Below are 14,289 nucleotides of genomic sequence, written 5' to 3'. Positions count from 1 at the left end.
TAGTACATTAATCAAGACTTTTTATTATTATTTACAGAACCTAAATGAGAATTTCTCTCACTACAACTCTGACAGTGGCCCTGAAGATGCACATGATGTCACTCCTGTTGCTGTAAGTATAATGTACAGTACATTTCATGTTGTATTTTAAAAACATCTTAAGAACTAGTCATGTTACATTTTGGTAACATGTGGGTTGGCTTGATTTTTATTTTCTAATCTGTTTCTTTAGGTAACTGATGATAATTCTGAACCTTGGGTTCCTCTTAGTGGACAGGAAAGTGTATCAGGTGGAGCCGTCTGTGTAAGTAACCCTAATCCATTGTACATCTTTTAGGATTAAAACTTACCTACTGAGTGAACTCTGCTGTTCTCTCCTATCAAACATGAAGCAAAGTGCTACACCTATCTTAAATAATTTAAAATTGTTATATTAATCCTCTTTTTCACTTCACTCTTTCATGCCTCACCCTGCATGATTAAATGAGAATATTTTTAATGTTTAGGATAAATATAGGCTAATCATTTCATTATGATATAAATAATAGAGAACTCAGAACAAGAACACACGTTATTGGCAAAGACTTGGCAAAGACATTCAAAGAGTTCGCTTAATCAAAACAAACAACAACAAAGTTACAATATAGTTTTTTTTTTCTTTCCTCCATATATAGAGCCTGTATGCTGACTGTGGGGATCAAGCTTCACCAAATACCAGTAACTGTATTCCTGATGATGTGCATGACAGTCTTGGATCCATTATTGGAAGTGAAGAAGAATATTCCCTTTTATTGGAAGACAGTCCTGATGAGTCAGTAAATGAGGAATCACATCTTGGAGAAGTCAGTCATGAACAGTTTCCTCTGGAAAATGAAGAGCCACTTTACACTGGTTCACGACTAACTCAAGCTCAGAGTTTTTTACTTATACTTTCATTTGTTTTGAGACACGGACTCACAGGCATGGCTCTCTCTGATCTCCTAGATTTGATCAATATTCACTGTCCAGAAAACACAAAGTTAACCTCAAAGTATCTGTTCTTAAAGGAGCTTAAGACAGTAGAGATCACCTACAATATCACATATATTGTCCCAACTGTGAGTACTACATTGGTGACCAGGATAGTGAAGGACAATGTGTTGTATGCCACACAACATGGGATAAAAACAGCTCGTTAAAGAATGGAAACTTCTTTATATACTTACCAATCCAAACACAGTTGGAACATCTTCTTCAAAGGGAAGATATTGCACATTGTCCCAAGTCAAGAGATGGCACATGTAATTCTGAAACTTATGAAGATATTGGAAGTGGTAAAATGTACGATAATCTGTACAAAATTGGAGGCCCGCTTCACTGTACTCATGGATACTCCTTAACACTCAACTGTGATGGAGTGCCTGTATTCAAATCATCACTCTATGGTATTTGGCCATTATATGGGTAAACGAGCTTCCTTATTCTGTGCGCAAAGAAAATGTTCTACTTTTTGGCTTGTGGTTTGGTGATAAAAAGCCAAATGTTAATACATTTTTAAAGCCGTACAGCTGTACAGGTTGCCATGGTGACTGACTGAGGACCCACACAGCTGCTATGGCTTGGGAGGCAATTTAGAGTGTATTTCTAGAGAAAAGTCCCTCTCAAACTCCAGTCGTTTAACAAAAAAACGTAAATGCTACAGCTAAAAGCCACATACAGTGAGCGAGAGGACGAGAAGCCGAACGCGAAGGTGCAAATTTTATTTCTGTGGTGTGAAAAATGAGGCCAGCAGAGCGATGGAAAAAACAGGGATCATCTGCTTTCTTCCAGAAATGTTGGCTCTCGCTTAACATGGGATCGAATGGGGCGGCCAGTTGCACTTGTTGCCCTTTCAGATCCTGCTGAGCCCAAACCATTTGTCCGTTGGCTTCGGCGGTCACACCTCTGTGACCGGCACGGCTTTTCCTACAAAATCATGTAAAATTTGTGTATGTAGAGTGAACGGTGTGGCCATAGCGGCAAGTTAAAGAGAAAATTTCTGGATGATTTTGTAGCCGCTCTCCACTCTAGCGATGACATCACCCACTCTAGCTCTAACGACCGCACGCAATACACACCCATTGTAAAGTCTGAGAAGAGATGAAAATTTCATGTTTTTTAAACTGCTGCTGTGGAAAACCTAAAAGAGATATTGAAAATCTGAATTAGTGACTGAAAGTCCACGGGATTGTACGCGTTTGAGAGTTGGAATGGAGTTTCTACGTGAATGTATGAGTTCATGGTGACAGGGTGAAGTCGAGCGAGTTTGAAGGATTTTCTCATTGACTTCCATTATAACAAAGTTTCAGAAAACAGTGAATAATTCTTAAAGTTTGAACGGGATTAAAAAGTTGAAACAAACATAAAAAGTCAGCGAAATGTTGAATATTTTCCAGTTTGAATGGAGTTTCTAGCTGAAAGTATGAATTGGTAGTCAGTGTTTGAAAAAATTCCGTAATTCATTTTCAATGGGAAAGCCGTTCGGAAAAAACCTGGAATATCTCGGAAAGTATGAATGTTACGGCTTAGAAAAGTCATAGCGCCATTGTCCTAATTCAGTTGAATGCTTTGACTTTGAATAGTTTGAATCGGTTGAAGTTTGTGGAACAAGAAGCGTTACAAAGTTTTTTTTGAATGGGATTTAATAGGGATCGGAATTTTAATGTGGAATTTTTTTCAGAAAATATGAATGCTATGAATGAAAGCCTTCCGAGCAATAATGTCCTAATGAAGCTGAATAAGGAAAACTTCGGTTGAAGTATGCTGAAGTTACACAATGACGAAAACGCGGGGGAAAAATAATAATAACTAGAAAAGCAATTTCTGAAGAAATTGCAGGTGTGAATGCCTCAAGCTGAAGCCAAACTGCAATGCCGCCTTGAATAAAATGAAGTCTGAAAGATTCGAATGTGTGAATGTTTGTCGAAAGGCTGACGCCACACCGAATAGCTGCCTGCGTGATATAAGAGGTTTGAATTATGTGAAACGTTTGAACGCTTGTAGAAAGGCTGACGCCACACCGAATAGCTGTCTGAATGATATAAGAAGGTTTAAATTATGTATAATATTTGAATACGAGTTAAAAACTTAAAGTCACACTGAATAGCTGCCATGAAAATAGAGCATTTGAATTTAGTGAAATATTTGAATTCTTATTTGAAACATTGAAACCACTCTGAATAGCTGCACTGACAATGAATAAATATTTGAATTATGTAGAATATTTGAATATTAGTTAAAAAGTTAAAGTCACACTGAATAGCTGCCATGAAAATAAATTAATATTTGAATTTAGTAAAATATTTGAATTTTTATTGAAACACTGAAAGCACTCTTGAATATTAAATAATAAAGAATTTTGGTAGTAGAAGAACAAAGGGTTTGAATGCTTGCAGCATTCACACCCAACTAGAGTGGAATTTCAGCGGCATACTTTTGAGATAGAAAAAAAACACCACCAACCGGTCGCAAACCCGCGACTCCCACATAACAGCGCACCACAAATGCCACTACCCTACACCAGTACACATAACAATGGCTAGACTTTCTCATACAAGTAAGCATCGCATATGATGCTATCGTGATACTGTATTTTGTTGATGCTGAGGATACATTGTCACAGCAAGGACAGTACACGGCAGGGAGTCCAAATAACATACTTTTGACTCGAAAGAGCATCATTAACCAGTCGGGAAACAACTACAGTGTCATTTCAGCGACATACTTCTGAGTCAGAAAAAGAGCATCACTAACCAGTCACGAACTCTAAACTCCGACGTGACAGCACAACTAGAGTGACATTTTGGCGACAGTCTAACACACAAACAACTGTCCCACCACTGCACGTGAGAAAGCTGGCGAGCATAGGTAAAATTAGGGTAATCCCTATGTTTTCACAGTCCTATATATATAGTCATATACATGGTTCGAATTACGGGGGAGCTGAAGGGAGCTCGGCTCACCTGAAAAGGGCATGAGCTCCTCTGAAAGCATCATCTGAGCCGTTTAGGGGGAGCTCAAAAAACTGTCCATATTTGTGTTACAAATTTCATCATGGATTAAAGCTGGCATCCATCCGCAACATCCTGAGTTACAGCGCGGAAAACAAAGGAAGAAGACCCCAGGCCGCTATGGTTGCTCCGGACATAAGGTAAGAATCAGGGAATTACTTGCTTGAGGTGTGCGTTTGTGATGACTGGTATTGACATATGAGTCTGTTCCCGAACAAAGATGCAACGGATTTTGTCCTAATGAGATTGACTCAATATAGTGTTTATTGTTTCAGCACTGTGGACAGCACTGTTTGTGTGCCTGACTGGAGGCCACTTAGTTCGGTTTCTTAACGTGCTTGCCCAGTGGTTGTGAAAAGAACTTTAAACCCTGATTCAGTTTTTCTTTTCTTTTTTGTAGCAATCCACAGACAGAAGTGAAACGTCAGGAAAGTGAAGGGACAGCGACAGAGCGACAGAGAGTGAAAGGAGGAGAGAGAGAGGGCTGACGCTGTTTTATTTTCATTTATTTCGTTAAAAACAAGTTTGTTAAATACTGCTCACCTTTTTGTTTAAATAATGGGCTGTTCTTGAAGGGGTGTTAATGAGAAGCAGAAAGCTGTTATCTGTATCCCCCTTGCTTTCATGATTTTGTGTTTGTTTTCTCTGATTGGGCTATTAAATGTCTTCATTGATTCTTATGTTGTTGTATGTTATTTTGCCTCTATGAAATGTTACTGACAGTATTAACTACCTGTCATAGTAATAGTATAATGCTGCGGCCTTATATGTATGCGTGTGCATGTGACCAGTTAAGTGGTTGTGTGCACAGGAAAGTAGTGCTCCCCCAAAAGCCACTGTGTAATTCGAACCGTGGTCATATAAGAATATGTACTTCTGATTATGCCATGCACTGTCCCTTTAAAGCCAAGGTAAGATGAAAACAGACTGAGCGTACACTATCAATGTATGACTGTATCTAGGCATCTAGACGGTTTTGGTGTGAGCTGCAGAGTTTTGGACATGTCGGCCGACGAGACGTCTGTCTTCTCTCCAGCATGATGGAACCAGACGACACTCGGCTTGTGGTGCTCATCCAGCTCCATTGTCTTGGAGAGAAGGCAGACATCTCTATGACCGCCAGCTCCAAAACTCTGCAGCTCACAGCAAAGCCGTCTAGATGGAGCATTACAGGTAAGAGGAAAAATATGTACTTTTGATTATGCCATGGACTGTCCCTTTAAAGCCAAGGTAAGATGGAAACAGACTGAGCGTACACTATCAATGTATGACTGTATCTAGACGGTTTTGGTGTGAGCTGCAGAGTTTTGGACATGTCGGCCGACGAGACGTCTGTCTTCTCTCCAACATGATGGAACCAGACGACACTCGGCTTGTGGTGCTCATCCAGTTCCATTGTCTTGGAGAGAAGGCAGACATCTCTATGGCAGCCAGCTCCAAAACTCTGCAGCTCACAGCAAAACCGTCTAGATGGATACACAGCATTACAGGTAAGAGGAAAAATATGTACTTTTGATTATGCCATGGACTGTCCCTTAAAAGCCAAGGTAAGATGGAAACAGATTGAGTGTACACTGGATGTGGCAGCACGACTAGAGTGACATTTTGGCGACAGTCTAAGACACAAACAACTGTCCCACCACTGCACATGAGAAAGCTGGTGAGCATAGGTAAAATTAGGGTAATCCCTATGTTTTCACAGTCCTATGTTCCCACATTTCAAAGATTTTTTTTTCTTCAAAATTAGGGTTAGGGTCAGGGTTAGACACAGACACACACACACACATACTTTTCTCTATTATACATTTAGATTACTTCCATTACTTGGAAATTTGGGAACACAGGGCTCTGGGGACATAGAGCTGTGGGAACATAGACATGCCCCTGTAAAATTTTAAAAATTTTATTTATTTTTCAAAATATGATAATAACAATCATTACACTGCTTTGTTAGATACTAAATTCTGATTGGCCAGAATTGGTCAGCATTCTGAGGCACACCATTGCTATGTATATTAGACTGTCAGTTCTGATCATTGACTCTGTCTTAAACTATTGTTATTTTTAAATAACTAACCTTGTAATAGAAATGATAATGTATAGTGAGTGGATCATTATGATTGATCATATCTATCTATATCCAGTGGTGTGAAGTTAGACCAGAACTATTTTACCAAACAGGAGACTGCCTCTTCCAGCAAGAGGGTCAAGGGGTAAGGAAGGAAAAACAAAGCAAAACCAAAACACACACATATTAGTGGGGGACTGCAGTAATATCAGTCAATACACAGGATAGAGCATGGTTTCAGCAGAATAAAGATACATCAGAACTGGGGTTGTAAATTTTTCTTTAGTTATAGATATGATTGAATGAACAATTGTTTATAAAGAACATTATTTGATAAAGATTTAAATGATTAAAAGAACATATTATTTATAAAGAACATTAATTGATAAAGATTTAAATGATTAAAAGAACATATTATTTATAAAAAACATCAATTGATAAAGATTTAGATGATTAAAAGAACATATTATTTATAAAAAACATTAATTGATAAAGATTTAAATGATTGAAAGAACATATTATTTATAAAAAACATTAATTGATAAAGATTTAAATGATTGAAAGAACATATTATTTATAAAGAAGGTTAATTCATAAAAAAAACAATTTAAATGAACATCAATAAAAACAATAACGGGGGGGGTGGGGGGTGGGGGGTGGGGGGAGAGTACAGGAGGTCTTTTCAGTCTTTTACTGAAAAGACCTCCTGTACTATTCCATCTGTGTAGCACAGTGTGATCTTTTGTCCAGGTATGGTGACCGCTGGGTCTTCAAATGTGGTCTCCCACACGCTTGCAGGAACCACTCGTGGGGTCTCGCTGGTGTCCAGCAGCTCCACCTCATCGTCATCAAATCTGATACCCAAGACTGTTATATCCACAAGCCCAGAGAAAAGCTATAGAGAATAAAGACATGATTTAGTCATTACTACATGGACTACTGATCTTAAATGATGTCAAGTAAGATATAAGTACTGAAGGTGGAATCAGTACAATACATTTTGTCATTTACTTGCCTCGACCTCAGTCTGTGAGGTGCTGTGGATGGCCTTGCCATAGGGGGGTATATTTTTGGCCTTCATATGCGTCAGTTTGAGTGGCATTCCGATCTCCACATTGGTGATGTTGGCCTCCCGCCACAGTATCACTTTCATATCTGTGTCTCCCTGCAATAATGAAAAAGAGTTTACTTGCTGCCAAAATGTGATTGAGACACTTGCATCTATATTTAACTCTATTAATGTGACTATTTCAGTATGTATGATATTTACCAAAACAATCAACATGTTTTAAAAGTAACAATTAAGCTTCTTTCATGAAGGGAGCATCATTTTAATAATTCCCTACCTCCCTCAGACGCACAGTTCGCACAGGGTAAGGAAGCCCCTGTGGTGGGTAGATTGTCTGGACAGGATCGATCTAAAAAAGACAGAGAAAACACATTAAATCATCAATGTACTGTCTAGACGGATACACAGCATTACAGGTAAGAGGAAAAATATGTACTTTTGGTTATGCCATGGACTGTCCCTTTAAAGCCAAGGTAAGATGGAAACAGACTGAGCGTACACTATCAATGTATGACTGCATCTAGACGGTTTTGGTGTGAGCTGCAGAGTTTTGGACATGTCGGCCGACGAGACGTCTGTCTTCTCTCCAACATGATGGAACCAGACGACACTCGGCTTGTGGTTGCTCATCCAGTTCCATTGTCTTGGAGAGAAGGCAGACATCTCTATGACCGCCAGCTCCAAAACTCTGCAGCTCACAGCAAAACCGTCTAGATGGATACAAAGCATTATGTGTATATATTTTAGTCAGAATGCAAAACTTTTAATTCTAATGTAGAATTTGATTGTGTTATGAAAATCTCCAAAAACTTACATGTGCAATTGAACCCCCCACAGCGTCACTTCTTTTGAGTCTGGCCAGATTAACGTCTTTGCCTCATGCTCGAGCTCCTTCGACACAGGGATGTCGGCACACATGTATATTTTTTGTGCTTTTTGTGCAAAGGAAGTTGTTGGGGCCGTATTTTCCCACTTCATAACCTCTGAATATATACGATCTTCCTACTTCCACTTGTGTTGTCAACTCCTTAAACAATGTGAATTTATAGGCAGCTTGTCCGTCTGAGACAGCTGCCACAGTGTTTGTGTGCACACTGTCTGGCTTTGCTTTTCCTCCACGTATTGTCCAGTGTTGGACTTTCTTCATCTGTTTAATTGCCGTTACTTTTAATTTAATTGATTTCATGTTTGTAGTTGCAGAGCCCTTAAACCTTGTTTGTGGTTGCTCCATTCTGAAACAACAGACAAGAAACACATGGACACACAAATGGTTTTATAAAGCAATGCAGTATTAATTTAATAAAATAATAAACACACAATAACATGTTAACCTGTTAAACAGTCAAAGCAAGTGTGTAACTTTTAGTAACATCTTTGATATTAATGGCTTATTCTACGGTAGTGATGGGAATTCCGGCTCTTTTTAGCGAGCTGGTTCTTTTGGCTCGGCTCCCTAAAAAGAGCCGGCTCTTTCGGCTCCCAAGTGGCTCCTCAGATTTTTTGTTGCTCAAATTAATTTATTACCCAAAATAATGTAAAATTAATTACTAATGGAAAAATCATACATTATATCAAATGTTTATTATTTATATGGCTTAATTTATACACTCAACATACTCAACATGGAGAGTACTACAATATTAAGCAGAGTGCTTAATTTTGACAACAACCACCACATATTATATTAATTACTAATTTTCTGTGTAATTGTAATATTTAACACTGGATATATTAGTCTTCTGTTGTGCAATGAAGTTTTAATCTGTCAACAAGCAGATATTTTGTCTGATAATAATAAAGATTATATATATGACTTATATATGACTTGGTTTTACAAGGCAGATAAAAGAACAGATGTTACATGTATCAGAAGGGGGATCTCTTTTATTTTAACTTCAATCAGCGATCAAGAACACACTTTATTTCTTCAGCTGTGATTGTGGTCTGCAGACTACAGGTAACCTACAGGTGGTCTCTTCCTCTATTCTCTCTGAACTCTGTTGAAAACTGTCCAACTTGACTGTAGATTTTCGTCTCCACTTCCTGCAGCCGCCGCCTGATCTTATCTACTTTCCAGGCGAGGCGCAGTTCATCTCAAACAAGTGTATTTTCTCACCTTTCAAGCGTGTTGTCTCTGTCTGTAGCGCATGTTCTCTCTCGTCTCCCTCCCACTTGCTTATGTGCTCACTGTGTTGTGTGTCTATAACCCCTCCCCTCCCCCTTCAACTCAGTGTGGACACACACACACGCCACCAATCATGTGCGACTTTAACAGAATAAAAGAGGAGAAAAAAACAAATCGGCTCCCAATCAAGAGCCGGTTCCCGTCGTTCACTTCAAAGAGCCGGCTCTAAGATCCGGATCGTTCGCGACCGACACATCACTATTCTACGGTAATGCGGACATTAGCATTTTTAGTTTAGGATGACTTTATAATAATAAAAACATACTTATGAATAACATATTCCATTTCTGCCCATAAATCCTAGTAAATATTACACACTGCACCTTCAATAAACTCTTTATGAGGTGATGATATTGCACACTCCGTACACTAGAAGGTGCCATGTGCCTTTCACGTTGGTTAGTATCACGCTCTTAAACAAACGAAGTACTGCACTTCTGGATCAGTTTGAGCTGCAGACAGGAGAGACAGTGAGACCACTTGGGCCTTGTTCACAGATGGAGGTGCATTCTGCGTGTTGCGGCTGCATGCATGCCTGTTGCATGTAGGGACTGAAGCTATGCAAGATAAAACTACGCAGGTAAGACACTGAAGTAACTGTAGCCACTTGTTAATGTTCGGTTAAGGCGACTGTAGAGTGAAGATGTGGTGTTTACAGAGCTTATTCGGACTCAAATGTTAGGAGAACGGTTAAAGGGGACATATTATGCAAAATGCACTTTTTCAAGGTTTTCCAGTGAAAATATGTGTCCCCGGCCTGCCTTCAGACTCCCCTGATATGAGAACAATCCTCTCTCTCCCTCTTTTGCTTGCTCCACCTTTCAGTGAATGTAGGCCAAAACGCTCCGTTTAGATTTGTGCCCGGCTATGATGTCATAGCCGGGCAAGCACCTCCTCTGAGCCGGAGACACTCCCTGTGCTGCGTGTCTGTGCCGCCCACTGAAAACCTATGAGTCCGCCTCCCGGTCGCCATTTTTTTCTCCGTAAACGCTACACAGGCAAACTGAGATGTTGAAGGCACAAGGAAAGCACAACAAGTCCTCTGTTGTTGGCTGCAGGAACGAGCACAAATGTCTGCATTTACTCCCGTCATATGACCCACAGAAGACCCAGTGGATTAATTTACCGACTGTGACATAACTGCAGACATGGCAGCGGTAAGTTTTATCATCTTTATGCTGCTTTACTGTGTATTTAGCCGCTCATCCTGCCGTTAGCATCGCGGCTAATATGTGTAGCATCTACTGTGTGCTCACACACTGGAGTATAATATTGAGGGAGAGTCATGATAATCTGTGTGAACATTAAGCCTCATATGAAGCCAGTTAACTAAACAGAATAGTAAATTGGATGCTGGTGACTGTTTTTCATGTCAGTTTTTGTGTGACTTCATGCTGCTGGGTTTGTGTTATCAGCTCTGTTGTTATGGACGCTTCCTCTCTCCTCTGCCTGCTGTGTAACTTAGATTAGCATCAAGCTGCTAACTGTCTCATACCTGAAATGTGTAGCGACCTGCTGCAAAATCAAGCCGAGAAACTCGAATTCAGACTAAATCAGGCGTTGTGATTAGCGCAGGTATGCAGTTGTGCTTATCTGTGCTTAGAATGTAAGAATCAAAATAATCAGAAAATAAGTTTAATTTCTCCGGTTCAACAGCTTCCTCACCAACACCACCCCCTCCTCTATTCAGTGTTTACGGTGCTTCAACACTGATGCGCTAAAGGACGACAGTACAGTAACAGTAGTCCTGCATTACATTACAAACAACACAGTGGGGGTGCAGGACATGCAGGAGGAGAGGGACACGTCCATAATGACGACTGTTTTGCTTTGATATCAATACAATTCATAAAATCATGTGACTACTCACTTTTTACTCACAAAAACGGCATAGTGACAATGACCAAGTCACACTCATCAGCTGTTATTATAAATATATTAGGCAATAGCAGTGTATGATTGCATATATTGTCTCAGTGGCATTTGAAAGACTCTTGGTGTTTCCATTTCTTGGAATGCTGTGCAGGTAAATGAAAGTGTGGTTACATTTAATTTGTAAAAAATACTTACTGTTGTTCATTATTTACATCTTTGATTTTCTCTGTACTGCTGTACTTTCAGACTCTGCCTGGCTGTCATGTATTACAGTGAACCTGCTGACAAACCACACATCACATCTGGTGGAGACCAACTCTTCAAAGTGCACTTCCCAAAGACCATGAGAGGAGCCTGCAGAACAAAACCAGTGAAGACTGAGCCCATGTTTTGTAAGTGTTACATTCTTTTATTTGTAACTAAAATAAGTCATGTACATGTTGTATTTACTGTATCACTGTAACAGTTGTTGCAAAGGTTTCAACAAAAAATAGAAATAAAATAGAAAATTAGTAACTTATATAAATACACACATAAACATAATGCACTGACTTTTTTGAAGTTTAAACAAAATCTTTCTGCAATATTGCACAGGATATGTGGCCGACTTAATGGACCCCATCTTTGAGAAAGTGTTTCCAGACCCGGTGCCAGACAGGGATGAAGATCCAGAGGACATGAGTCCACAGTATGAGGAGCCAGACAAGGAGAAGGTCATCGCCAGCTGTGTGTCCTGGTTCAACTAAGAGGAGGTCTGAATCCAACATAGAGGCCCTGGGCGTCAGGAAACATGGCGCAAATCCTAAGAACCAGACAGGCTTTGACAAGGAGTGACGAGGAAACCTATAGGCTGATACCTGTAACGAATGAAACATATGGAAAAGATGTCCAGTTAACAGTTTAGCCTCAAAAACATCAATCTTTGATGTGTCAAAGTTTTTTTTTTTTCAAATGGATTCAGTGAATCTTTCAGTTTACTGTCATGGATGATAAGTACATCATTTGACATGTTATACGATGTGATATATGCGATTCAATAAATGCCTCACAGTATGTGTAAAACTTCTCCTGTTAAGTCATGTTTAATATGAACAGTATCTGTTTATTTTGGGGTGTGCTTCTCCATTCATGGTGTTTAGTGAACACTGTAATGTTATGCCAACTTAAGTAATGTAAAGCAAACTGTAAAAAATCTGACATATTTATCTTCATAAATACAACTAACAATATTGTGAAAATCTTTTCTGTGAGTGTCATGAAATAAACCCTGACAGGATGATGCAGGACCCTGACACAAAACAGAGGGTCTTACTTCATTCTGAAGAGGTTTATTTTACAATACTGACCTGCTCACTGTACATTATCCTGCTCAATATACAATAACTTATCACAATCAGATATACTTTATTGATCCCAGGAGGGAAATTGGTAGTGTTACAGTTAAACTCATTCAAGGAAGACTGGAATATAAGTATATACATATATTTCTACAAATATAAGCATATAGAATATAGAAATTAAGATAAAAATATTCTGTAGAGATAAAGCTTTTAAGAAATAAAAATAAAATATTAGTTAACATGTGCATTGTGAATTAAACTATATACAACAGTAGAAAAAAAAACTAAGACGTGTGAGAATATGTAAACATGCGTTTGTATGTAAGTGATGTACAACAATATATACAGCAGTGGTACACATACTAGTGTAAAACAGTATGCTGAAGATAGGGACAAGTGTTATAGGATACATGTATTATAATAAGAGCATTGGTTGATTTAAATGCTCATATAAATAAATTAATCCAGAGTCTATTCTAAGATTTGTTGTGAGCATATCCACAAAATTTAGAAAAATGTAAATATTTCAACAAAATATTAGGCCTATGAAATTCAAACCTGAAAGACATTAGACAAGCTGTGATGGGTGAGCAGGAAGCTTTGGCAAATTTCAAATACATAATATAGGAACAGGTAAATTGTTGCACATTATGTGGAGACAGCACAGTGTAGTTTACAAACCACTGCACACAGCCTTGACGTCTGAAAACTGATGATAAAATGATAATAAATTCTAAAACAAGTTCAGTATTATGATTAAAAAAATGTGGCTACATAAAGGACTATTTTGATAGTCATCTCTGCAGAGAATATTGGAAAACAAAGATAATTATTGTCAGCAATCGTCAAAATATGTTAGTAATTGGGACACCTGTAACACTTGTAGAGGTCCTTTGAGTATTAACGTGTCTCACCGGAGACATGACGGTTAACTATATTCACAAATTATAATGTCACTTATTCGCCAAAATTACAGTTAGCATTAGCTACCAAGCTAGTTACATTTTAACGTTGTACCAACACACACATCGACTAACTGTAAAGTATCAAGACACACAAAGTTGTAGACTTACCATTCAGACACGTCCGGCAACATCCGCAGTGTTTGAATTTCTGCAGGAGCCTCCGTCTGGATCAAAATTAGATGTTTAAAATCTACCGCGTCGGACAGCAGCCATGTCCGTCATGGTGTTCAGCGTAAACATAGCAGGCAGGACCGGCTGATTCAAGCCACGCCCACCACCAGAGAGGGGCGCGACTAGTCACAGCTCATTTGCATTTAAAGCTACAGGCACAGAAACAGCTCGTTTTGAGAGAGGCTGAAATAGAGGGGTATAAAGACACGCTGATCTGCATGATCCGAGTGGTGTTTTATGAAACAAACTTCGAAAGCATGTTTTGAGGACCTCTGAGACTTATAAAAACTTATCAGAAAGGGGCATAATATGAGACCTTTAAAAGATCTGCCACATGTTGAACGGCGCGATTGCTGCGGAAGGGCGAATTTTGATATCTCGCAACACCCACGTCAAAAAACACGAAATTGCTATAACTTTTGCGTAAATGGTCCGATCTGCACCAAACTTCACATGATGGATAATAGTCCCGCCCTGAACACATCTATGTCACAATATTCTGTGATTGTCATAGCGCCCCCTGGTGGCGACAGGAAATGACATGTTTTACTCCTTGAGGTCCTGCACCAAGCACGTTGACCATATCCA

The 14,289-nt window shown here is 39.1% G+C and overlaps 2 long non-coding RNA genes across 3 annotated transcripts in view; both read left to right on the top strand.

Moving 5' to 3' along the window:
• Positions 1–14,289, top strand: part of LOC146304304 (uncharacterized) — a 439,321-nt gene that overhangs the window by 123,467 nt on the left and 301,565 nt on the right. The window lies entirely within an intron of this gene.
• On the top strand, positions 10,474–12,290 carry LOC146304313 (uncharacterized). Of its 2 annotated transcripts, XR_014769387.1 has the most exons (3): positions 10,474–10,507; positions 11,472–11,617; positions 11,820–12,290. It is a non-coding gene; the product is annotated as an uncharacterized LOC146304313 (long non-coding RNA). The 2 variants fall into 2 exon arrangements; XR_014769386.1 differs by lacking the exon at positions 10,474–10,507 and having other exon boundaries at positions 11,275–11,617.

This window comes from Lutjanus erythropterus, unplaced genomic scaffold, assembly GCF_056507025.1.
Source record: "Lutjanus erythropterus isolate fLutEry1 unplaced genomic scaffold, fLutEry1.hap2 Scaffold_155, whole genome shotgun sequence".
NCBI classification, from domain to species: Eukaryota; Metazoa; Chordata; class Actinopteri; order Lutjaniformes; family Lutjanidae; genus Lutjanus; species Lutjanus erythropterus.
Note: the sequence above shows the minus strand (reverse complement) of the source record. Positions and strands in the feature narration are given on the sequence as shown.